The sequence below is a fragment of the Megascapheus bottae genome, chromosome 6 (assembly GCF_031878675.1).
Source record: "Megascapheus bottae isolate mThoBot1 chromosome 6, mThoBot2.hap1, whole genome shotgun sequence".
Lineage (NCBI taxonomy): Eukaryota > Metazoa > Chordata > Mammalia > Rodentia > Geomyidae > Megascapheus > Megascapheus bottae.
The window spans coordinates 45,822,937-45,849,076 of record NC_143514.1 but is presented as its reverse complement, the minus strand read 5'-3'; positions in this window follow the sequence as shown (position 1 = coordinate 45,849,076).

Here is a 26,140-nt window from a genome sequence, read left to right as displayed (position 1 = left end):
GGAGAACCAGTTCCTCCTCACATGCTTCTAAGTGGTGAGACCATGTCTAGAATCCAAGTCTCCTGACTGTAAATGTACATAGACATTAACAAAGATGGAATTAACACCAGGGTGAAAAGGTTGATATCTCATTTCATGCTTCCTCCTCCTCCATTACCACCACTCCCACCACCTGTTCTTCATCTCAATGCAAAGTCTAGGATAAGTTCAAATGCATAACTTTCCTATCTCCACCTCTCTAATGTTGGGATTATACCACTGAGCTATACAGACATTTTGTTCTATGAATTAGTTCTTTGTAGATTTTTGAATGAGCCAAAGTCAAGCTAGTGAGATGAGAAGCTGGGTGTGGTCTAGGTCTTGCTTACCTGGGGATGGTTTGACCTTTTCACTTTTCTGAGAAGATGATACATTTGTTTGTATTTGCTCATTTGGATGGAGTTATACTCAGTTCTATTTTAATTAATTATTTTTCCTGGTCCTGGATTTGAACTCCATCCCTGAGCTTGTTTTGCTCAAGGCCAGTGCTGTACCACTTGAGCTACAGCACCAATTCTGGCTTTTTCTTCCTTTTTTTTTTTTTTTTGCCAGTCCTGGGCCATGAACTCAGGGCCTGAGCACAGTCCTTGGACTTTCTCATGGCTAGAGTTCTACCACTTGAGCCTCAGCACCATTTCTGGCTTTTTTCTATGTATGTGGTACCAAGGAATTGAACCCGGGTCCTCGTGCATGTTAGGCAAGCACTCTACCACTAGGCTAAACTCCAGGCCCCAATTCTGGCTTTTTCTGAGTAATTTATTGGAGATAAGAGTCTTCCTCATGCTGGCTTCAAATTGTGATCCACACATCTCAGCCTCCTGAGGAGCTAGGATTACCAGCGTGAGCCACCAGTGCCTGATTTCCATTCTGTATTTTTGATGAGGGGTCTGTGGTTTCTCTAGGTTTTTATAGTTTATTTCAATTTTTAAAAGACAGTGATTCGGGACCAGGAGTTTGGCCTAGTGGTTGAGTGCTTGCCTAGCATGTATGAAGACTCAGATTCAATTCCTTGGTACCACATACATAGAAAAAGCCAGAAGTGGTGCTGTGACTAAAGTAGCAGAGCCTTGAGAACGCCCAAGGACAGTGCTCAGGCCCTGAGTTCAAGCCCTGGGACTGGCAAAAACAAAACAAACAAAAAAAACCCAGTGATTCCACCCATATTTGTCACAGTTCATTTCAATGCCTTCTTCTTGACATGATTTCTTTGTCACATATTGCATGTTACCAAAGGTCTACCCTTGTTCTGGTCTTTCCTTCTGGGTATAGCTGGCTTCTTTACCAACAGTTTATAGTAGAGAGGAAAGCCTGTAAAATAGCTAATAAGTCTGTCCTTCATTTGCTGTTTTTAATCTCACTGGGCAAGCAGTTTCTGGTGAAATCTGGCAACAAATGAGAGATTGGGAAATCTTGCCCTGCGTTCCTGTGGTGGCCATGTTGCTGGAACCCACAGAGATGAGTCATGTTATTTCCTTTCCCAGGGTTGGCCAGGTGATGTGTAAAGTTCCAGAGAGAGGGTGTGCAGGTGTTCACTGTGTCTAAGCACTTCTAGCGTGCTGGAGGTAACAGCAGGTATTGAGAGGCCTCAAATGTTCTGCTCTCACCCCCAATTAGCCTTCCTTTGCAATTTACCTCGATCCCAGTGCTGTTTCTTAAGATTACTGAACAGGACTGTAGAGGAGGAATCCTGTTTCAATTCTATGAGTGGGGGAAAGGGATGTTGTGCTAGTAAAAAAAAAAAAAAAAGACAAAGCATATTGTTTTTTTCTCATAGAACAGCCCAGTGAGAGCCCAAGCACCTTTATTACAAAGTATAGCATAATCTGGGGGCAGAAATTTGGCCTAGTGCTTCCCTTGCATGCATGAAGACCCAGGTTTGATTCCTCAGTACCACATACATAGAAAAGCAGAAGTGGTGCTGTGGGTCAGGTGGTAAAGCACTATTCTTGAGAAAGCCCAAGGACAGTGCCAGGACCTGAGTTCCAGCCCCAAGATTGCAAAAAAAAAAAAAAAAGTATAGCATAATCTTCAGTGGCCTTCTCAGTTATCTGTAAAATTTCCATAGTAGTGGATCCAAATTTCTAATCATGGAGCAATAAATGAGTGATTATTTTATCTTGTATTCCTTGGTTTTGGAAGTATTTGAAGCCCACTCTTATTTTCTGAGCTCCCTTCTCTCTCTAGATTCAACATTCTTTTTCCTTCATCCCTCCTCCTGGGCCAACCTCACTCCTTTTCTAAAAATTTTTTATTATAATTAATGGAAGAGTTATAGTTATATTCACCAGATAGACGGTGCATTACTTCACATACAACGATATCCCTTCTCATGTTTTTGTCCCCATTCCTCTCCCCCCACTCTTCCCCTCATCTTGTTTTCCCCCCTTCCCTTTCCTATTTCAAATAAACAAATAAACATATGTACAATATATCAGATAACAAGGTAAGATACTGTAACAATATGGGAATAACCAAGGGGCAACAAAAGAGATGAGAAATAACACAGTACATTAAGATCAACAATCACACATTATATAGCTCTTGTTTCCATATCCTGGAGGTCCTTCCATTTAGCCTCTTCCTAAATGGCCTTATGTATCTAGGTTTTGAGCTATTGTAATTCTCTGCTAGAAGAGTCCAAGGTTTGTACTAATTATTACAAATGAGGGAAACGATATCGCCCCATTTGTAAGGAAATGGAAAGACTTGGAAAAAATCATATTAAGTGAAGTAAGCCAGACCTAAAGGAACATAGGCTCAGTGGTTTCCAACCTCACTCCTTAGGTTGTGGTTGGCATTGTTTCTGACAGTGGCCAGTCCAGAAAATGATGTCATATGACCAAGTGGTTAGGAAGATACCAGCACAAAATTTTGGGAAAGCTGTGCAGGTTTGCTTCTGTTGTCTCATCTCTACTCTGCTCAAGAAGGTAGGAAGGATCCAAACTAATTTCTCATCCAACTAATTTCTCCTTTCCTGGGAACAGATGGTTCCTAGATAATACTTAGATGAAATTTATAGAGAGCCTTTAATGGGTCAGCAGCTCAACAGATGCTCCCTCTAGCTTCACAAGGTCTAAATGAGGTAGGTGTTGTTATTTTCCCTGCATAATTGGGGAAACTCAGGCAAATGGTACATGCCCAAGTATCTGTAGACAATTAATGGTAGAGCTGGACTTCATTTGTGGACGGTTCAGGGGCTCTGCCCTTTCTGAACTACTACTATGCTACAATAGACAAACAAGGTAAATTTTCTGATACCAAGTTTTTTCAGCTCCAGAACTGCTGTCCAAAAGTTCAAACTACATCTCAACCACATTTCCTTCTGCAGTTGCTGAAATAGAGCATAGCAGAAGAGGGCAAAATAGTCTCTTCACTGAAGCCAAAGAATGATAGAGCTGTGATTTTTTTTTAATCCAAACACTTCCTGTTTCTCTGGCACCTGAACCTCATCTTTTGGGGAAAGCTAACAAGGAACAAACAGCATTGTACAGTTGAAAGGACAGCTAGGTGAAGGCAAAGTATTGTCCAAAGCCAGAAGGCAGGATAAACCCAGAACCCAAGGTAGAAGATGCTTTCCTTAGCCCTGAGCTATTTTTCCCATGGGTACAAATACCCTACACCTAAGCAGTCTCCCTAGATTTGATGACTCTCCTTCTCTATACTGCCTCTGCTGCCATCCATCTTGAGTCACCTTTAGACACATCAGCTGTGGTCTGAGTCTGCTGTAGGTCCCAGACTCTACTCCTACTTAGCAGCTATGAGTCATCAACACACTACAGATGGAAGTGGAGGCAAGAAAGAGTGGGAGAGAGGCAAAGTTGGAAGTCTAGAGGAATGAGGAAGGGAGAAAGAAAAGACTTCACTGTTCTCTAGTTCTGGGATACACAGGCCCCAGGCAAAAAGGCAAGAAAGTCTCCATTGTTCCTCTGGCCTATGTAGGATGCAATGACATTGAATTCATTTCTTTGGATTCATGTGAGAAGTTCTGGCTCTGCCAGCTGAACTTGAGTTACAACCTTTCAAACTTTGACTCATGGGAAAAGGAGGCGGCCTTCAACAGCTTCCTTAAGGTCATAGGCAGTGACCAATCAGAAGGCAACCAGGACACAGGAGAACCAAAACACTCAGCACTCAGTTTCCTTGCCCCTCCCACTACAGATCCTTTGTATATCCATTCAGTCATTCATCCTTCTAGCCAGTGAGCTAGGATTCCTTTAGAAGTGCTGGGTCTGCACCAAGCATATGAGATATAGGCTAATAACAGCTACCATGGAAAAGTTAACAAGTACTACCTGGTGGGGCCCAGTACATATGTGTTGACAGAGAAACATAGGGATGATGACAATAAGCCATGAGTAGATGCCACAGGAAAACGAAGTTGCAGAATACAACACTAATAAAACCTAAGTTGCTCTTAAGCCTGTCTTCTTTTTCTTATTTTTTTTCAATGATAACTACTTAGAACATTGTATTTGAGGCAGGGAGAACCCCACCCAAGAGATAGTATTTGGGGAATTTTTTTGGTGTATATTTTTTTGTGTTTGTGTATGTGTATGTTTGTGCTAGTCAAGGAGTTTGAACTCAGGGCCTGGGTGCTGTCCCTGAGTTTTTGTTTTTTCTCTTCAAAGCTAGCCCTCTACTCACTTGAGCCATAGTGCTTGATTGGATGAGAGTCTTACAGACTTGACTAAATGGACTAGCTTTGAACTACAATCTTCAGATCTCAGTCTTCTGAGTACTTAGGATTATAGGCGTGAGCCATCAGCAACCAGCTCAATAAATACAACAAAAAATACAAACCAAAATAAGTAACACTTGGGTAGAAAAGACAACCTAAAGGGAGCATTTGGGAATACAAACACCATCCAAGCAGACAACTCTGAGGAATGCCACAACTGGAGAGAAGGCAAGAAGGCATGCCCAACAGAACTCATTTGTTTGTAGGCTTAGGCTCCAGTTCTAAGGAAAGTGATTCTTATATTAATACAACCATAGCAAGCAAACATACTGTATCTGTTAAGTTTCTCGGGAGAATATCACAGAATCCCCGAAGCTTCCTCAACTCAAGGACCCACTGTCCCACCACTGATAATTTCAGGTAGATTTCACCTTTGCCTAGTCTAGCCGGTACACTCCGCTGACTTGCTAACGGCCACATAACCATGTAACTTGCCATGCCTCTGCACAGACATCTGTAACCATGATAACAGTACTTCATGGGATCATTGTAAAGATTAGAAGGTAATCTAGGCTAAATACAAAATAACAGAGGCTACAAAACTGTTTTGTATGTTTATTTTAAATAGGAAGACTAGTTTAGCTTTTGGAGCTAAGGTCCAAAATTCAAGTTGATTGGGGAGGTACATATCTAACTAATAATGTATTAAAAGTATATAATAAGCTCATGGGCCGGGAGTGGTAGAGTGGTAGAGTGGTAGTGGTAGAGTGCTTATCTAGCATGCATGAAGACCGGGGTTTGATTCCTCTGTACCACATACAAAGAAAAGCGGGCAATGGTGGTGTGGCTTAAATGGTAGAGTACTAGCCTTGAGAAAAGTCCAAGGACAGTGCTCAGGCCCTGAGCTCAGTCCCCAGGACTGGCAAAAAAAAAAAAAAAAAGTATAAGTTCAGAAACAGAATTTGGCTAGTGGGCTGTAATTTGCTGACCTTTCACCAGCAATAGGAACACCAGTTTCTGATGTCTCTGCTAGAGCTGTTTTGACTGCTATTTATAGCTCATGATCCCCTTTGCACTGATACCAACAGGAAAGTAGGTGCTGGCCAAATCACTTAGCCAATCTGTTTGTTAAGGACAGGTTGCTAAGGTTTAAGCACCTCCCTGCCTCTCCCAATTTTGGGGATTTCCCACATAGGTCCAACTCAGTAGATGAAGCAGCTCAAGCACTATTATTTTCAGGGAAGTCTGTTCACCAGGCAGGAAGAATAAAGGTGGGTCAACAGGCCTTAGTTTCTGAGCAGAGGTTGACACAGGGGATAAGAAAGGGACCCATCTGAGAGCCAACAGTCTTCCAGTCTCCAGTACACACTGCCACATTCTAGCTCTGGAGCTAGAATCAATGACTTGATTCTTTCAGCTGGAGGAGGCCAGGTCTGCCGGGTCAGCCAGCTTCTGCCCACACCTAGCCTACCATATGTAGCGTGGCGGGTTAAACATGGCAGCAAATCATGAATATTGCTCTTCTTTCCCTTTGAGTCTGGGCTGGCCCCATGTCTTATGAATAGGACAGAATATAGCAAATATGACACCCAGGAACTCCCACATGGGCCAGGAGTTTGGCCTAGTGGTAAGAGTGCTTGCCTCCAGCTATTTCTGCCCTCCCAGGCCTGATGTCAGGCATGTGAGACAAAAGGCCACCTTGGTCACCCAGCTTGGCCACACCCTCAGATGACTTCAACCCCAGCCACCATCTAACCCCAAACAAGAGCCACCCTACTGAATCCCATCAACATAGATCTGAGAGGTAATAATTATTGTTATAAACCATTCAAGTTTGGGATATTTGAGTAGGCACCAATAGCCAAAGAGAACATCCTGGCTATAATTCCCATTTTAATAGCTAAGGGCAAGCTCAGAGAGAACAAGAGGACTTCCTAAATCATATGGATGCTGAGTGGTAGAGCCCGAGTTAAAGCTCAGATGCACTGTCCTTCACAACTGCTCTTGGGACTCCTTACTCTGTCATTACCATCCCCTCCCATGTTGTGGGGCAGGAAGTACAGGAGGGAGGCAGTCAGCCACCCGAGTCCTCAGGGTTGTCCCCCTAAGGGTGGGCCTCTCATGTTAGGAGTAAGAGAAGGGAGTGCCCCAGCATTCTAATTCTCCAAGCTCTCTCTCCTGTATGTCTCCATGTCCTTCCTTTCTCCAATCAAGCCCTACACACAGTCTGTCTGCCTGTCTGTGTGTCTCTCTATCTCTCTCTCGCTATCTCTGTCTCTGTGTTCAGTCTGTCCCTCTGTTTGTCTCTGTCTTTCTCTCTCTCTCTGTGTCTCTCTCTTGCTGGTTCTGAAGCTTACGCTCAGGGCCTGGAGTCTGTCCTGGAGCCACTCTGTGCTCACAGCTAGCACACTCTACCACTTGAGCCACGGCATCATTTCCAACTTTTTCTATTTTTCTGTTTATGCAATAGAGAGGAATCAACCCCAGGGCTTCATGTATGACAGGCAAGCACTGTACTACTAAGCCACATTCCCATCCCTAAGCCCTACTCTCAACCAGTCCACATTGGGAAGAAAGAAATTCACATTGAATGAAGATCATCTGGCTCTGTCTTTTCACATGGTCTTAACTCATACAATCCATACAGCCAGTATTCTCAGGTAGGTATGCCCAGACTCAAACAGAGCATATCAGAGCCTGGATTCCAACCCTTATTTTCTATATTACCATCTGCTTTCCTTATACTACAAATGAAGTTAATATTATATACACTGTGGGATTTTTATAGGATTAAGGGAGATAACTTTCACAGACACAGCAGCACAACATCTGATAAATCTTAGTCATTTGGCACAAGATTAAATCCCCCTTTCTTCTCTCTTATCCCTGATCCATTCTAGGTACATTCATGACATTTCTAAGTGTAAGGAAAGTCTGTAAGTAGAAAAATAATACTTAGGTGTGCTTGCTTGCCAGATTTTTTGGCTGTTAGTGCACCCTTCCATGCAGAAGTAAATTTTGCTTTGATGAAACAATGAGCTCTTTTGCTCATGGCTAGTGCTCTATCACTGAGCCACAGTGCTATTTCCAGGTTTTTTTTGTGTGTGTGGTTAATTGGAGAGTCTTATGGACTTTTCCTGCCCGCGCTGGCTTTGAATCTCAATCCTCAGATCTCAGCCTCCTGAATGGCTAAGATTATAGGCATGATCTATGTATATCTAATTGAGACAATTCTTTATTTTCATTCTGTTGTTCTGATTCCAATGGTTCTTGGAGAACATACTTACAATAAAGGGTAAAAGTTTAAAGAAAAAGAGGAAGTACAGCTAACATGCAATATATAATGTAAATTTTAGACAAATTTCCAGAGTATATAAAAAGCTCAAAAAAGTAAATAAAAGGACAAGCAATCCACTCCAATTAATAAGCAGGCAAATGATCTCACAGTCCTCGAAAGTACAAATGGCTACTATAAATACAAAGAAATGTTCCTTAGCCAGAAAGGAAATGCAAATAAAAATTATACCAAGCTTTTGTCTCACCCCAATTAAAATGGCATTCCTCAAGAAATGATTGAAGGGGTAAAAAATAAACCCTCAAATACTTTGTGGGATTATAAGCTAGTGCAACCATACATATATCAGTATAGAGGTTTCTCAAAAACCTAAAACTTGACCTTCCTTATGACCCCATTATACTATTATTATGCATATATCTGAAGGAGAATAAATCAATATACAAAGAAAGCTGTATACTGATGTTTATTACACTATTGTTCCTAACAACCAAACTGTAGGGTCCAAAAAATAAAAAAGAAAAAGGATTCTAAGTTTTTTTTTCTAAGTTTTTATTCACTTTGTGGAATAAATTCGTGGGTGATCTAAAGCTATCCTTCTAAATATACTTGCATTACGTGCTACTGTTAGCTGTCTTTTATAGACAACAATGTGATCAAGGCTCTGAGAACTTCCCCAAGATCATTCAACTAAGAAGGGATCAATTCAGGATCCAAAGTAGGGCCTATTTGTTTACAAAGTCAATGCTCTTTAACATCGAAGTCTGCCTGGGTACCTAAACCGGGAGCTCCCAAGTCAGGTGTACGCCTGGAAGTCTGCCTAATGAAGCAGGACTGGGCTGGCTGATTTAATGAGGTAACCGCCTAGGGAAGGAATGAGGTCGCATTCCAGGAGGCTGAGGCAAAGGCTGTTCATGCACCACTTGAGAAGATTCACTCCCTGGGAAAAATACTAGCAGGTTTGGATACTTGTGCCAAATAAGAAAACTAGAACACAGAAGGTCTATCAAGACTAAACCAAGTATTCCAACTTCCAAAGACATAGGCCTAAAAATGGGACCCAAGTACCTATACGCAAATGGGGCAGAAGCCTCGAACCCTTCCTCCCAGGGAATGTGCCTTGTTCCTTCCAACATCCATTCCCAACCTCCAGAGAACAACTAGCCTTCCTTCACTTTCGGCTTTCACCCATGACCCTCAGTATGTGGCTTAAGCACCCATCCCATTACTGTGAGTCAATTCATTTATTTTTTGACATTTTAAAAAACATCCACATTAGACACTAGGAAGAATGAATATGGTCAGATCATTAACCCTTTGGGCCTAAGAGTCAGTGAGGAAATAGGACATTAGACTAGAAATGAAGGTCAAGCTCAGGGAAGTACAGGATGCTATACAAATAATATGCTTTCCTCTTTCCCTCTTAGCCTTCCTTGTTCTCTTTTTTCCACAAATCCTGGTACCTACCATGTGTCAGGCTGATCTAAATGCTGGAGATAAAGCAATAAACAAGAGAGATAAAATCTCTGTTTTTTTTGTTTGTTTGTTTGTTTTGCACTCATTTCCCAGAGTTGATTGGTAGATTTGGCCCAGGACAGGAACAATGTATAACAGAACTTGTGAGCCATATTAAAGAATTTGGGTTGATTTCTGTTTGGTGAGAGAACTAATACTGACATTAAGCAGGAGTGTAGTCTGATCAGGTGTGTGTGTGTGTGTGTGTGTGTGTGTGTGTGTGTGTGTGTGTGTGTGACAGTGGAGAAGATGAGTAAAAGGAAGATCAGAAGGTGACTGGGAAATCATGAAGGAATCATAATGGTGACCGAAACCCAGCAGGGATGAAGAAACCAGAGAAAGCCCTTGGCTCACTCCTGTAGGGATAGTTCATGATAGCCAGCATAGTTAACAAAGTCAATGTGTCAAAATATACACATGCATCTATTTAGTGGGCATGGGGAGAAACATTATTTAAAAGTGCATGCTCATGCATCACATGTCTGTTTGTAGTCCTAGCTATTCAGGAAGCTGAGATCTCAGTTCAAAGCCAGACAGGGCAGACAAATCCAAGAGGTTCTGATCTCCAATTAACTGTCAAAAAGCTGATGTTGAGATGTGGTTCAAGTGACAGAACACCAGCTTTGAGCAAAGGAGCAGGAAGGCTAAGCAAGAGCATAAATCTCTGAGTTCAAGCCCATGTACTAGTCCTAGTACATCCATTCCTTTAGATTAACTACATATACTAAAGATAACCCATCAGATGATCTGACATTTTCTTTTATGTCACAACTACTCTGTTACTTACAGGTATGTAGCAGACTGACCCATGATAAGCCCACCTGTCCTGGTACACAAGGACACATAGGCAAGAACAGAAGCCTAGCTGAGACCATCTCTCTGTCCCTACCAGCAGGGTGTCAAGCATGTGAGTGATGATACCCTATGATTCTCAAACTAGCCTAGCAGCTTGCTGATTGAAACTGTTGAACCCATAAGAAGCTAACGCAGCTCCCAGATGAGTCTGCCTGAATTCCTGACAGTTCATTGTAAAATATAATACTAAGGCAGTATCTTCATTTGTGCGTAGAAGATCAGCAGAAAAGCCCAATTTGGAAGTCTTCATATATGTCCCTACTACGGCCATTATGGTTGAATCTCCAAAGTTCATTCATCTCTGTTGATTGGCCTGAGCAAACTGCAGTGGCCATTGCCTGATAGACATGAAATGCAGAGATAATGAGGGTCCATGAGTCACAAGAAGAGACCTGTGAGGAATCATTCTGGAGATTTAGGCTATCTCTTCTTCACTGGCTATGAAAGAAGACAACTGTGGCCAAATCACCATTTGCAGTCACCATCTGAGCGCAAGTTAAAACAGACTGAGGAAGATTGTAATGGTATTGAAGGTGGAAACAGGGAGAGATGGAAAGAACTAGAGCCATAATGGCATTGTCAAGTCACCAATCAACCAACCCTGAAACTTACCCTACTCTTGGACAGCTATAATGTGAACTAATTTTTACTAACTTAAGCTCATGTAAGATTGGCTGCTTGCTGCTCAAAGCAGCCTACCCAATGCTTAGGTTCCTTTCACTGAAATATGGACATTTGTTTGATGGACTCAAATTCTTCATTACTAGCTTATTCTGAAATCAACCTACACCCACTCACTGTAGTTAAATCCTCACAATGGAGAAGAAAAGAAAAATAATTGTAATCCTACTGTCATTTAAACCATAAATTTGATTTGCTACATGTAATACCATGACAGTAATTCCTCTAAACAGTGAAAGAGTCCTACAAATGAATATTAATAACAATAATTATGAGAAGGGTAACGAATATGATCAAGGAGTTACAATATATCAAATATTACTTTAAATGCCATATGGATCACCTTATTTAATTCCCATGGCAATTCCATGTGATTACAGATATTTAAATCTCCCTTTTACAGTGTGGAAGCTGAGACAGGGGAAAATTAAGATAATTTTTCTAGGTCATACAGGCAGTGTGAAATTAGAATAGTGGTGGCACTGGAATTCAAACTGGGAAAGTCTAGACCTGGGCATTGTGGCTTACACCTATAATCTTAGCTTCTTGGGAGGAGGAGCTATGAAGGTCAGGGTCCAAGGCCAGTCTGGGCAAAAGCAGGAGACCCTCTAGAGGAGTGGGGGGGGGGCAACAAAAATGACTGGGAGTATGGTCCAAGTGGTAGAGCGCTTGGCAGCAAATGTGAGGTCTTGAGTTTATCAATACCATCCCAAACAAAAAAAATCAAGCTGGCCAGGAGTTTGGCCTAGTGATGGAGTGCTTGCCTAGCATGCAGGAAGACCAGGTATCAATTCCTTGGTACCACATACAGAGAAAAAGCTGGAAGTGGTGTTGTAGCTCAAGTGACAGAGCTCTAGCCTTGAGAAAGCCCAAGGACAGTGCTCAGGCCCAGGCGAGTTCAAGCCCTAGGAGTGGCAAAAAAAAAAAAATCAAAACCCTGAGAAAGTCTGGCTTCAGAGCTTTGTATATGACCCGAAAAATTAGACACAAAGAAAAGAAGAGGAAAAGTTTTCATCTATTTGTTAGGAAGTAAGGATGAAACACAGATGTGGTGGGGAGATTTGGGGTGAATGGATCAATCATGAAGCCCAAGTAAGACCTCATCATCTTTCTTGCCCATGAACAGTATCTCCTATTGTTGTTGTTATTATTATTATTACCAGTCCTGGGGCTTCAACTCAGGGCCTGTATACTGTCTTTGAGCTTTCTCAAGAGTAGTGCTCTAGCATTTGAGCCATAGCACCACTTCTGTCTTTTTCTGTCTATGGCACCAAAGAATTGAACCCAGGGCTTTGTGCATACTCGGCAAGCTCTCTCCCATGAGGCCACACTCCTGGCCTTTCCTGGAGTTTTATAAATAGATATAGATATATTTACATATTGTGGATTTATAAATCCCCCCTCTCTCTGTTTTGGGCTTGAACTCAGCGCCTGGGCACTGTCCCTGAAAGTTTATGGTCAAGGCTAGTGTTCTACCACTTTGAACCACAGTGCTACTTCTGGTTTGCTGGTGAATAACTGGAGATAGGAGTCTCGTGGACTTTCCTGCTCTGGCTGGCTTCAAACCATGATCCTCAGATTTCAGCCTCCTTAGTAGCTAGGATCACAGGCATGGGCCACTGGCACCCAGCTTCATATCTTTTTTATGTCAGGAGAAAGAATGACCCAAGACAACAATTGCCACAACTAAATCCCACAGCAGATCATTTTTACTTGGGGAGCCCTGGCTTATGGCTTTTGGCTTTGACCCTCTTGCTGACCTAGGAACTCACTTTCAACCATAAAGTCAGTTTACCTGACCACAAAGTAAAAGAGCTAAATCCCACAATAACTTCTGCATTCAATGGAGACAAGACCTCATTCCCCTCACACCCCCTGCTCTTCTGTTAGATCAAGGATCTTCAGACTTGCTGTTTGTTGTTGTCTGTTTTGTTTTTTTGGTTTTTTTGGTCAATACCTAAGTGCTATTGCATGGGACATATCTACTATTAAAGTTCTGTCTACAGGTATGTGAAACCTTTCAAGGCCATGGCCAGGCTGCCACTGCAACACCATCATCACCAACAGCTTGTCCTTGGAGAAGTGAGTCTAAGATCTCTTCTGAGTTCCATTTGTGCTGAGGAGTAGGCCATGACAACTTCTGAACAAAGACAATCTGCATCTCTGAAGATCCTGAGAATCTCATCCATCTGTGGAAGGAGACACACTCTGGCCTCTTTGGAGTCAGGTACTTAGGGAGTATCAGACATCAGGAGATGAGAAACATAGTTCCCTTTGGCAAATTTTACTCCACTGAGGCTTAATGAGGAAATTTAGTGTTTTTGTTTTTGTGTTAGATTGTGATATTTTCTTAGACAATGTTCAGGCCTGCTATCAACATGAGACCTGCAACCCTTTATACTTAGTATATCCAGTCCCTGTAAAACAAATCACAGAGGTTATAGCTCCCACGACAGAGGAACATTCCTGCAACTGATAGTCATATGTGCCCTCATCTTCTCTTTTCACATTCACTTATTTATTATTCAACACATTCATCCATTTCTCACGGAGAGACCAAATGTACCATGCACTGGGAAAACTATTAAGGTTATCGTTAGATAGAGTCAATGTCTGACCTTGTGGAATCTAACAGAGAAGCCAGATATACTCTTGGAGGAGGAGGGTGAATACAATTTGTAATGGAAAACTGCAGGAAAATGTAGTGTGTACTCTCAGCCAGGGCTGGGGTAAGATCGTATATCAAAGCAGCATGGACATTAAGGAGTTGGATGCATGGCACATACCTATAATTCCAGCACTCAGAAGGCTGAGGCTCGAATGAAATCCTTCCAACACCAGAGCCATATAAACCAATTAGAATGGAGGTCAAGGAATACCTTCTTGAGCAGGTGAAGTCTAATATAAGGCCTAAACATGAGCCAAGCTGGGCCAAGAGAACAAAGAGAGAAGTGTCTTCCAAGTTCACTACCCATGGTCCTGTATGATTTAAATGGTTTGACTATGAAATGCTTGCAACCTACATTCATGGCTTGATCCCCAGCTGTGCTACTATTTAGGGAGATTCTTGGTAGAATTTGGGGAAACCTTAGAAAATAAATTTAAGTTGGAGAAAGTAGTCCCCTTTCTGTCCTTCAATGCCTAGTTGCATCCATGGCAATGTGGCCCTCTCTATGTACTTTGCTCCCTCCCTGTCTCTCCTTCTTCTATCTTCCCTGTATACCTTCCATTATAGTAAATGACTTTCTTCCTTTTCCTTTCATCCCAGGGAATGTAGTATTTACTGAGCTGGAATTAGCTCTGGGTTCTGTACTAAATTCTCTTTCTGTAGTTTCTTTGTTCTGGGTTCAAATTTATCAATAGTCTTTGTATTAGACTTTTCTCAAATTCTCCAATCTCAGTGTGTTACCTATTTCCTCTTAAAACCTGAAGAAGACATGAAATCACTGTCTTCTCTTCTGTGTTTGACTGATTGCTATATTTTTCTACCTCTAGACTTCCTGTCACCTTAGACTTAGAGGCTCAACGACAGCAAGATTCAAGTATTTCGTTGGAGAGAAGGGAGGAAGATATTTCCTTGTTGGTCTCTTTGTAGCTCATTATACCCTGAGTGTCTGAGTGCCAGGCTTTTAGTCACTTTGAGGATGATCTGTGGATTCAGGTATTTCAGCTTCCACTGCATCTTAAAGTTCTCCATCATTTTTCATCTAATGATGTTTCTCTCTCACTGATTATTTTAATTAGATCCATTCTTGTGTTAAAAAGTTACGAAATGGATCTTTCCTCTGTACTCATTAGCTAGGATTCTTCCATCAAGAAGCTAGGGCATGAAAATAAAGAGAATCAGGAGCTTGAGGTCCGCAACACAAAATCCTGTCTGAAACCCAAACAAACAACTTCCCCTAATCATCTAAGAAGCTTCCTTCTCTTTTAAGATTTTTTTCCCATTTATTACCTGCAATTTCATTAAGAGATGACTATATATGCCTAGATACTGGGATTTTAGCAAGCTTTTCTCCATTGCCTCTCACAAACACACTATTATCCATTGTGCATTTTAGTCTTTGTATTATTACTGCTATTTCCACTTCAATATTTCTTTGATCTTCATTACATAATCAGTTAAAATATTACCTACAGACATATTCTCTCTTTGTTCTTTCTTTCCCATGTCTCTAACTTCCAACCTGAGCTTAGAACTCTCTACAATTTAGAGTCCTTAAATTTTCTTAAGTACTGCATAGATCAACAACATTTTCCCATGAGGGGAACAAAATGTTTAATCAGATCCAAAGACTGTTTTTTTGATGTCCTTGGGGGCTTTACCCAAGTCATCTAAATGGACTGTTCTTTTTTTCTTCCCACATATAATAACCAGAGACTACCTAGAACATCCACAATGGTATCTAGATACCCTGCATGTTTGCTAAGGTACTTTCTGTCTGCTCATTTCATTTGGGCATTCTTTTTTTTTTGCCAGTCCTGGGCTTGAGCTCAGGGCCTGAGCACTGTCCTTGGACTTTCTCAAGGCTAGAGCTCTACCACTTGAGCCTCAGCACCACTTCCGACTTTTTTCTATGTATGTGGTACCGAGGAATCGAACCCGGGTCTTCGTGCATGCTAGGCAAGCACTTTAACCACTAGGCCAAACTCCCGGCCCCTCATTTGGTCATTCTTTAAATTCAAATTATCTCTCATATTTTCATTTGTCAATGATACTTCATGCCTTTGTCTACTATATCAGTTCAGACTGCATATAACCACAAAAAAAACCTCAACTAAGCTTTTTGGTTTTGTTGTTGATCGTGGAGCTTGAAATCTGGGCCTGGGCACTGTCCCTGAGCTCTTCGGCTCAAGGCCAGCACTCTACCACATGAACCACAGGGCCACTTCCTGATTTTCTGGAGATGGGAGCCTCACACTTTTGTGCCCGGGCTGGCTTTGAACCTCGATCCTCAGATTTCAGCCTCTTGGGTAACTAGGATTACAGGCGTGAGCCACCAGCACCTAGCTTCAACTAGGACTTATACTCATGAATAGACATGTAAGTGTAGTGCTGGTAGTTGTAAGTCATAGCCAAAGATTTCACAATTTTCTTGGTGCCTATCTACTGACTTTAACACTTATTCTGTAATCAAGTATGTGAACCTGTCTCAAAAAATACCCCGATTCTCCTGCTTACATTTTACTGTTCATAACAGCCAGTGACAACCCCAGTCTGAATGAAATGTATATAGATGTCTTAGTTGTACACTGTTTTCTACTCTAAACAAAACAGTAGTTGTACTAGAGGCACCTCTACTATAGATTGGCAAAGAGCAGATTTTTTTTTATCCTTTCCCAACTGTCCCTTTAGCCTGTTGTTTCTTTACTGTCTCCCTCCTTCTATGAGAATATGAGTGCCCAAAAGGCAAAGATCTGGGGTGGGGAGTTTGGGCTAGTGGTAGAGTGCTTGCCTAGCACACAAGAAGATCCAGGTTCAATTCCTCAGTACCACATACATAGAAAAGCTGCAAGTGGTGCTGTGGCTCAAATAGTAGAGCATTAGCCTTAAAGAAAGCCCAAGGACAGTGCTCAGGCAGTGAGTTCAGTCCCTAGGACAGGTAAAAAAAAAAAGAAAAAAGAAAAAAGGCAAAGATTTCATTTGTTTTGTTCATTATTGTATCCCCATTTCTTAGTTCAGATTCTGTCATTTACTAACTGCCCAACATATCAGTTAAATGCCTGGACGAACACAGGAATGAACGTTACTATTTGTGACTGTTCTGTTCTACCTGGATGGCTCGCATTCATTCTAGAAAGTCAGGTGAGGTGCCCCCTCCTTGAACAGGCCCTCATGGTCTGTCCATTCTGTGGGGTTGGGGAGAGCTCTCTGTGTATCTTGGCCACTGGGCCTGGTCTCTGTTACAGAATGTCTCACTTTTTACTGGCATCGTAAATAATGCCTCCCATGCCAATCTCTAAGGTCTGGAGGGCAAAAACATCTTAGTTATCTATATCTCTAGTGCCTCACAAAAAGGAAATGCTCAGGGATGGCACTGGGCCTAAATGCCCCAAGTAGATTTCTGAGTTCATGACCACTGAAGAGGCCCACAGTAGTGGTCCTTGATGTGTCCTCCAGCCGGCCATCATTCACCCCAAATGCTGACGGCTTCATTCCTGCTTTATCCTCCAACTGCAAAGATCCTGTTTCCTAGCCTCAGCCATGGAGCTTTCAGAAATGTGTTTTTTTTTTTCTTTACATCTCAAGCTAATAATGAGCGTCTGTAATTTTACCTTTAATTATGTTCGTTGTCCTCCTCATTCCAGGCTCTATTGGATTTCCTGCCATGCTAAATCTGGAGCAGACCTTGAGCAGCAAGAAACACATGGTTTTTTACCACTGCCTCCAAATCTCATTCACCAAACATCATCCCTCTGATTGGATTTTCTTTTCCTTCTGTTTCCACTGGCCCCATCTCTAGTGTCAAAGATGGCTCTGCTCCCCTTTACTGTCTGGACAGTCACACCTCTATTTCTAATCCTCCTTCTTTGGTACTCCACAGATATTTTAGGTAGTTTTCCTCTCTTATCTTATTGGGCAATAATCTATTTAGCAAATGTAGAAATTCAAGAGAGGAAAAGAATGACACTGGGAATATTTTAGTCATCGAATGACTGGCTGGATAGTTATTGATTGATTCATATGCTAGAAAGTCTAATACTGCAGACCAGATCCACTGATCACTCTTCTATTTAGATGTTTGAATCAAAAGTCCAGTTCCTCAGGTTCCCAACGTTTCCAAATATACTTTATACTTTTGGAAAGCTTTTCCAGGGGAGCAATCTGACTGTTTAGATGGGAGGACCCATTTTCCAAGGTATGCAGAGTAGCAATTTGTTCAGTGGTTTCCCACTCGTAGATCTCTACAGGGACAGCAATGTTTCAATTACAGAAAATGCACGGTAGCAGCCCCATCAGATTTCCATTGTTCCATTGTTTCCATTGTTCCATTGGATAGTGTTTTTTGCCCGAAAGTCTTCTTTGGGTAAAGAATATCATCTCATTGCTTTTAGTGCTTTTTACACTTCAATCAATTGCCTCTCCCCCAAAATCTTTACACGTAAATCCAAATGCTAAAGGAACACTTTATGTCTTTTCCATCTTCCACTTTGTTATTTCCACCTGTGATCCTCCCCCTTTTCCATCCAGCCACACCTTTTCCTCAGGACTTGGAATCCTCCATATGTCACAATCACTCCCTTAGCAAATATCATCAGTTATGTCTTAAGAGTATTTTCAGAACCTATGAGTCTTACCACATCTAAAGAGGCTCCCACCACCACCTTCTTTGTTTGGAGTAGATCTTCTTAATGGTCTCTCAGCTTCTATCCATGTTCACTCTCACTGTGTGTGTGTGTGTGTGTGTGTGTGTGTGTGTGTGTGTGTGTGTGTGTGTGTGTTTCAGTTATTCTAACAGAGACTCAAATTCACTGTTGCTTATGAAGGAGCTGAGGTCTTCAGGCACCAGTGAAGAGATAGTATTTCCTGGATGACTAGCACATAGTGTGACATTCTGCTACTCTCTCCATGTTCATCAGCTAGTAGTAGAAACAAGATAAGAAGAGGCAGAATCCTTTCTTGGCAAGGGACCAGTAGGCTAATCTAACTGTGTGTTCTATAGGAGGTCACAGAACTAAATAGAACTAAATAGGGCATCGAGGACAATGCCACACCATCCAGTGGTGGAGAGAAGAGAACTTGAGCTCAGAAGAGCCTCTAGGATAATGGGCATGGGTATAGCTTCTCTAGTCACCTGGGAACTTGCTAGAAGGCAAATTCTGGCCAAGAGGCCTGGGGCTCCTCATTTTTAACAAACTTCCAGTTGATGTGGAGGCTGTATTTCATGGAAACACTTCAAGAGACAAGTCACTAGGAGAAGAGATTCCACTGGATGCAGAGATCAGCTTGGCATGAATTCTTGGGGTCCAGCCCTGTATCTCTTGCAGCCTTGAACCCTTTCCATTGATAATGAGTTTTGCACCCTGACTGCCAACATATAGAAGTCCCCTTTCCTCCCCCATATGGTAAGGAAGATAGCAGACATCTGTTGGGGAGTATATCTGCAGAGTGAGGAAAAGTATTTACTTATCCTTCCTTTCTACTTTTCCACATCATGATCCACTCAATTCTTTTCACTGTCTGGTTGGTTGTTTGGTTCCATTATCCTCATTCTTCTGAAAGGCAAGGTAATACCTGCTTTTCAGGTTTGATGTCTGGGTCAGGTGAACAATTAGGCTCCTCTCCTATCATCCCCTCCCATTCCTTTAAGCCCTATCTACTTCTCCCCACCGAGAGCACTGGAGAGCAACTTTTCTAGGCCAAAACAAAGGTCAACAAAGGTCAAGAGCTGAATCCACCCTCCAGAGGAATAAGATAAAACTGGCCTGATTTCCCACCTGAGGGGTGATATATAAGTTGAATTTAAAGGTTGAATATCAGGTATGTAAAATGTATAAGGCAGCATCATAATTTACTCTCACTAATAAACAATGTATTTCCTCTGTTAGGCTGAAAGCCTTATAAAGACAGAAGTTCACCACTTTCAGCTAATGCCTAACCTGTAGCAGGTACTCAATAAATATCCAGTGGATGATTCAACAGGATATTGGTAAATAGGAGCTAGGAAAGGGGTCAGTAGGATGAAGAGTCTCAGGCATCAGAAGACTTCAGGATGCCACTGATGGGGGACAGAGGAAGAGATGATGGAATCTCCTTCAGAAGCACTACAGTTTTGTGTAGGCAGCTTAGAGGAGTATCTGTACTTCACGTACCATAGATCTTTTCTATGCATTTTCCCTATCCAGTCTCTCGGGGTGGAGAGGTTTGTACTTGATAGATCACAATTGAAACACAGTATTTGATTCTACATGCATATGGAATTTCACATTAAATTTAAAAAAAAAACTATGCCATTGGGGGAAAACAATTGTGGCTGAGTGTGGTGGCTCATGCCTATAATCCTAGACCTTAGGAGACAAATTTGGAAGATGATGGGTCAAGCCACTTTGGAGAAAACATTCTAAAGATTCCATCTCAACCAGTAAGTGTGAGGTCCTTAGTTCAGACCATAGTATCACAGGACAGAGAGGGAAAAAGAAAGTAGAGAGGAGGAAGAGGAAAAAGAGAAAAAAGAGAAGGAGGAGGAAAAGAGGAGGAAGAGGAAGGAGGAGGAGGAGGAGGAGGAGGAGGAGGAGGAGGAGGAGGAGAAGAAGAAGAAGAAGAAGAAGAAGAAGAAGAAGAAGAAGAAGAAGAAGAAGAAAAAGAGGAGGAGGAGGAGGAGAAAGAGGAGGAGAAGGGGGAGGAGGAGGGGGAGGAGGGGAAACAGCAGCAAGTAAGTTGAATCTTAAAAGATACAATTATACTATATTGTTAACCAAAAGTTGTTGAAAATTAAGTAATGCAGGCACAATGTCATTAGGGAGTCACTACCCAGTGTGAAGAAGACAACACAGAGCTTGAAAGTAATTCTTAGACATAAACATAAAGCCATTTCATATTTATGTTAAACTATTTGAGATTTCCCATAAGTCACTTACAAATTAAATTTATATCAGGAGGGAAATAAAGATACAAAGAAAATAAAAGCAAAGGGAATAGAAATACAAAATAAAATGTCAGGAAAAAAGAAGTCCAAATACCTCAGTATTCACAAGAATCGTATTTGATTTAAGCTTGGCATTAAAGGAAGTGACATGACACAGTGACCATTTCAGTTTTCTTATCATGTGTGCTCTCTTGGCTTGCAGCCCTGTTTGGGTTTTCTTCTAACCTCACTGTCTTCCCCACTCAGCCTCCTTTTCTGGATACCTCTGTTATTCTCTAACTATGGCTCAACATTCTCACCTATTCTACCTTTCCACTTGTAGTGGTTTGGATATGTTTGTGGGTGTCCTTCTAAGTGGCTCATGTTGGGGATTAACAGCAATTGTGAATACTACAAAAGTGGAAAGGTAATCTGACTTTGGCACTGACAGGCAGGTATTTGGGAGGTGATTGGGACCACATGGGATTCTACTAGGGGGAAGGTCATTGTCACATGTAGCTCTGAACATGGTACCTTCATGATTTCTAACTAAACACATCTTTTTTTTCTTTATAACCCATCCAGTCTAAATTATTGTGTTATTAGCAAAAGGAAATGGACCAACAGTTCCCTACCATTCTCACAGCTTTAAATAGTACCAGATAACTTCACACTCCTAGAATGATCCTACATGTCTTGACCTTCATCTTTACTTTAAAAACATCTGTGTGACATCTGCACCTCATTTTCTAGTAAGCCTATCAAAATTGGTTAAAAAAAAAAAAACCTTGACATTTTGTAAACTGTCCCCCAGTCTTCCTAAGACTCTCCCATCTAAAAGAAGATAATCGGGGCCGGGAGTTTGGCTTAGTGGTAGAGTGTTTGCCTAGCATGCACGAAGACTCGGGTTCGATTCCTCGGTACCACATACATAGAAAAAAAGCCGTAAGCAGTGCTGAGGCTCAAGTGGTAGAGAAAGTCCAAAGACAGTGCTCAGGCCCTGAGCTCAAGCCTGTGCGACTGGCACCAAAAAAAAAAAAAAATCATCTTTAATCTCTTCTTATGCTCACAGGATGGTGGCTTAGGCCTGATTCTTAAACTCATTGACTATTATTTCCCCTTGTTCAATCCACTCCTGGAATATACCAAGTGTGTCGACACATTAGGACATGTATTATCCATTCCTTCTTTTTTTTTTTTTTCCAGTCCTGGTGCTTGAACTCAGGGCCGGAGCGCTGTCCTTGGACTTTCTCAAGGCTAGAGCTCTACCACTTGAGCCTCAGCACCACTTCCAGCTTTTTCTATGTATGTGGTACTGAGGAATCGAACCCGGGTCTTCATGCATGCTAAGCAGGCACTCTACCACTAGGCCAAACTCCCGGCCCTATCCATTCCTTTTTAACACCAGGCATATACTCTCTCTAATCTTCAATGGTCCCACTCTCACTTCGGATTCCTACTGAAATAGTCCTTGAAGAGCTCCTTCCTGCCTTCCTCAAATAAGACAGAGCTTTCCCCTTGTGTCACTCTTGTTTTTTTACCCAATTTTATTTCTCTTAGTAACACTTTCCATTACCTTAAGTTACATTTCCTGTGTACTTACTTATTAGCTTTTCAGTCATCTCCCCAGCAATTTAAGTTTTATAAAAACAAGGATTCTGTCTTATTCACAGCCACATTTCTAGTCACTATCATGGTGCCTGGGACATATTTTATTTAGTGATTTTCAGATGAGTGAATGAATAGATAAATGAATGAGTAAAAGCAGGCAGATCTGTTAGGAGTTAGAGGAAAAATCCAGGTAAGAAATACAAAACGTAAAAGAATTATGATGGTGAATTTTTATGTGTCAGCTTGGCTGGCCCATTGTGCTCAGAGTGATGAAACAGGAATCTGGATGCTTCTGCAAGGGGGGATTAGATGATATTTACATGAATGTCAGTAGACTTTGAATAAAGCAGATAACCCCTATAGTTTAGACGGGCCTCATCTAATAAGTAGAAAACTCAAGGGGAGCAAGATTAACCTTCCCATAGGAAATTCTTCCAACAGATGCCTTTGGACTTGAATTGCAACAGCACTGTCACGTGAGTCAATTTTTAAATGTCTCTTTTCCTCTCCCTCTGTATTACTTATCTATGTATCTATTTATCATCCATATCTATATGTCATATATCTATTCTGAGTATCTTTGTGCAGGTTCCTGTTCTCTGGAAAACTCCAATACATGAGGTCTATCCAGTAGGAATTGAGAAGTGAGGACGGATATAAGGACTTACATAAAGATCTGTATGGAAGCATCCAATCAGGTCCCTACAAAGGCACCTAGCTTCAGAGACTTGGGTGTACTATTGGCACTACAAACCAGAAAGAAATAAGGGTTCCCTAAGCAGCTGCCTCTCAGACAGGTGGATTCATTCACTTGTTAATACCTTCATGTGGCCTTACACCTATTCCATATATAAAGTACCTAAGGGCTGGAGAGATGACAGGATTTGCACGGATCATACTGCAAGTTGTTTAAGATGGAAGGTTTGTTTACTTGTATTTTCATTACATCACGGCCAGGGAATCCATTTTCTATCACCACTCAAAAATAAATGAAGTTTTCATACATCGAGGAGTCTCTCGTCCTCCTGATTATTTGTCATTTTTCAGAGACTCGGGTCTGTGCTATCCAGTGGAATTGAGGCTACCCTCTTTCTTCTCCAGGCTTCACCACAGATGCCTAGACTCAGTTTCCTCCCCAACAGGAAATGGGCTGTGAGGCTTAGGAGTATTATGATGATATCTCAGTAATGATGGGCGACATACACCTTGGGAAAGCAGAAGGCGGGCTGAATTATTATCATTAGCCTTCTTCAGAAGTACAAAGAATGGGATCCTATCTCCACGTGGAGAAGTGTGGGCTGAGCCAGCTGGATTGTTAGAGTTAATGGCCCTCCTCAGGAGAGATCTTTAACACGTGAACATTTTACCATTTCTCTAGTATGCAACTTACTAAGGGTTTGAAAACCTGTTGTGTTATGGGAAACAGACTGATGAGAAACCAAGCAACACTGGAAGAGAATTTGGTTTTATTTATACTGGTGGGCTCAGGGGAGTTTCTACTACAAGCTCTGGGCCCTGACTGACAGAATATAATCCTTTTATCAGGGAAAGCATGGGTGTTCTGAATTTTGGTTTACACCAACCATTAGTTTCTCAAAAGTTGCTTAAAAGCTGGTTCTGGCAATATCAGGTTGAGCTTGCTCTGTTTCCTTATCAATTGTACTATAGTCTGATAAATACACTTTGAAACAGATTTTTGTTTTGTAACTACAGATTTACCAAAAAAAAAAAAAAAGAAATTGAGGAGATCAGAGAGAATGAGAGAATGACTGATTTTCCAAAATTCAATACTTAGTATATTAATGAAACAGAATTCAAATCCATGTCATCTGGTTTCTAATCTTGGACACTCCCCTCTTGAGCAACTGGTTCCAAACATCAGAACAGGGCTGACCACATTGCAATGATTTATGGAATTGATTTAAAATGCAAATTTCACATAGATTAAGACATGTTGCATTTATAAACTACTTCGTTGAGTGGCAACCCCTTTGTACAACTGCTTAAAGATAATAAACACATATTTTTAATGCTGAGTTCTTCTTCCACCTCTAAAAGCTTGATTCAGTTAGTAGAAGTCCCAAACACACACACACACACACACACACACATTCCTTTTCTTTTCTTTTTTTTTTTTTTTTTGGTTGTGGGACTTGAACTCTGGGCCTGGGTGTTGTCCCTGAGCTCTTCAGCTCATGGCTACTGCCCTACCACTTAAGCCCCAGGGCCATTTCTGGTTTTCTGGTAATTAATTGGAGATAAGAATCACAGACTTTTTAGTGCCTGGGCTGGCTTTGAACTTCGATCCTCAGATGTCAGCCTCCTGAGTAGTTAGGATTACAGGCATGAGCCACCGTGCCCCGCAATATGTACATTTCTAATAAAAATATCCTGTGAAGCTAGGGTATTAACTATGCCCTGACTATAATTAGTAAACCATGCTAAATATAAAAGCCACAGCAAGGGCTAAAAGAATAAAGAAAAAACTGACATCATGGTGAGGTAAATATACATAATAATCATAAAAATGAGTATTTAAAAAACAACACATACAAAAGGAGAAAACAGGGTCACATTTGAATTATCTGCTTTAAATAGGGCAACAGGAAAATATGTGCTGAAAGAAAATAATATTGCAACAGAGACTAGAAAAGGTAAGGGGCTGAGCTGTGTTAGCTTCTCATCACTATGACAAAATACCTCAGGAAACATCAGAGGAGATTTTATTTTTGCTTCAGTTTCAGTTAATGTTTGCTCATTTGTCTTAATTATTCACTAAACTCCAAGATCTTCTAGGGGGTGGTGGGGAATGATGATATTTCAGCTCAGGTGTTCAAACAATTTCACTGTCAATTTTTTCCCATAATTAATGTGAAATACCTCTCCTTTACGATGAGGGGGTGGAGGGGAGTAAAATTCATTGCATGGGAATAGATCAGGCACAGTAAAAGCCCAGGTTTCATCACCTCACACATATACAATAATAAGGGAATATCAGTAACCCATAAGCTGGCTCTGGAAGCCGGTTTTTATAATATGGTGATGTTAATGTCTTTCTTAAAGAGAAGAAGCACTTAGTGTAGTGGATGCCTAAAGTGAACTGTGCACTCTGATAAAAAAAAAAAAGCTTTGTGTTCACCATATCTCTAAATTCACCAGTATGAGTATTTTTCTTTTACAGAAGACAAAACTTGTGCCTAGACAAATCACATGTTCTGAGCAAGCTCACAAGGCTAGTAAATGGCAGTTTCACATCATTTAGAATCAAAGTCTATCAGATCTACAAACATGGCCTTCAAAGTCCAGGGAACAAGAAAGCTTTGCCAGTGCCTTGTGATAAATGTCTTTGGTGCTTTTTATTGAACAGAAAATTGCATTTGATAGCATCCATTTTATCAGTCTTTATGGTATGCTATATGCAGAATACTCAATTTAAGTGATCTTTCTCTACTATGATAACATAAAAATATGATCTCATATTTTCTGCAAAAATTTTTAAAGGAATTCTTTCCCTTAGTCCATCTAGATTTGATTTTGGAAATGATACACGGGGTCTTTTATTATTCCATATGAAATTTTGGATTGCCTCTTGAAGTAAAACATTGAACCAATTATATACTTTATATATACAAATGAATGTTTATATACATATAAGTACATATATATTGGGGTGCAACAAACTGTCTCAGTACATTTCTAAAAAGTTTCTTCACCCCAACTAATTTATAACATGATATATGATATTCATTCATTCATTACCTATGTATTAAGAACCATCTTATGTCAGACACTGTCGAAATCACCAGGAGAAGTGTTAAAATATACAAGGCCAAAGAGACCCAGGCAGAGTTTCTGGACTTGAAAGGATGTTTGCATACAGAACAGTGATGAGCATTTTTA